The following is a 1,850-nucleotide window of genomic DNA, read 5'->3' on the forward strand; positions in this document are numbered from 1 at the left end:
CTCCCGTACTCGCGTTCTGCCGCTGCAACATTACCATCGCAAAAGCCATAAATAAATATCATATCAACTAACTCTTGTCCCGTAAACACGCAGATTCACGACGCAAGCCATGCCCTGTATATAAATTAGAATCTGTCAAGCCCAAAAATCGCGCAACAACATTAGGGATTTTTGATACCAACACATTGACGTGTGCATTTTCCCTTTTGAAAATTGCAAAAGAACCCTTTATGCTGCACATTTTGAGGCCTTAGCTTAAAATATTTTCTAATTAATTCAATTGGATTAACACAAAATCCTTCATTTAAGACAGCGAAGCTTCTTGGTTTGTTCGTTTTAGTATTTGAAATCATGATGTGGATATACTGCCCTTTGTCCTCTATGTTGTCTATACTTGGATGGGTCAATTCCTCGCAACGGAAAGTGCCAAAAGCTCCTAATATCAACGCCACCTAAAAACAACAAATTTAAGAAATATAACTCAGTTAAACTATTCAGTAGATTCTACCTTATTCATAAGATGATCGTCTAGGGCTTCACGCAAAAATTGTTCGATTTGTTCTCTTTCTAAGACCTTGGATTTTTTTGGTTGAAAATGTTTGTGCTTAGACTTTAGAAATGCCACTACTCTTCCGAATTTAGAAATTTAATTGTTCTTGTAAACTCTCCGCAATGTCCACAATTTGGATGGAGCTAATTTCTCACTTAAATTGAAAAAATAAGCCAGCAAGACATATTCATTTAGGCCTTTCACCTCTTCTTTGATTTTCCAATCTTGAAATTCCTTCAGTTCTTTGTTGTACATAGACTTTGAGTTCTCCGGAATGATGCCTGCAGTAGCTTTTTTAAAATTCCAGATGGAATTTCCACATTTTCCATTTTTTTCAGTCTTGGTTTTAGGATTTCAACGTGATATCAACTCAAAAAATATTGTTTGTTTACTGACAACCCTTGGTTACAGACACAATTTAGGTTGACACTCGCATCCTTTGTAATATTTAAAAATACATTAATTTCATTAAATTACTTTTTCTGACATTGACAACTTGAAATTTTAACTTACTTTTATTTATTATTAAAACGAAATTCTATGAAAGTGGATAAAATGACATTATTGTAGTTACAATTCCAGATTCTAAAAATGGTATGTCACATACGTTTACAATTAGGGTAAGTCGGGCGGTGTTGGCCATAGGGGGAGAGATTGCCATAGTTAATATTTAGCACTCCAGATAACTGATGACGCTGTTGGACGGTCTGAACGTTAGTTTCTGTTGTGCTATATCCTCGATGCAAATGGTATTGTTGTTATAATAATAGTTTTTTAAATATTTACAAAAAAGGTTTTCGAGGTAAGTAAAGTAGATTTAGTGATTATATACACTAGTCAATGTTTCAAATTTTTTACAAATTTGAGGTAATTACTGGGTATAAACATGATAAATATACACCATCGTGCATCTCAACCTCAAAATCGTTGCTTCTACAGTCGAATTAGTTTAGAAAAAGTAGCACATTTTTCTCTCAGTCACAACGGGGTAAGATGGCCATCTCGGCAATGAGGAGAAGAAAATGGATTTTTTCAGTAGCGAAAGTGAAGAAGACGTGGCTTTGACTACTGAATTCGATAATTCCGTAGAGGACTTCAATGAAAACGAATGCGTCGGTTGTGGGGAGGAATATAATAATACTACAAATAAAGATGACTAGATCTGCTGTGTAAGATGTAAATTTTGGTTACATGAATCATGTACGTCATTTATTGATTTATTCCAAAAATGTGGAAAATTTTGTTTGAAAGAGAAGCCGTCTATATAAATTTATCTGGTATTTAAAATATTAATAATATT

Source organism: Anoplophora glabripennis, unplaced genomic scaffold, assembly GCF_000390285.2.
Source record: "Anoplophora glabripennis isolate ALB-LARVAE unplaced genomic scaffold, Agla_2.0 scaffold561, whole genome shotgun sequence".
Lineage (NCBI taxonomy): Eukaryota > Metazoa > Arthropoda > Insecta > Coleoptera > Cerambycidae > Anoplophora > Anoplophora glabripennis.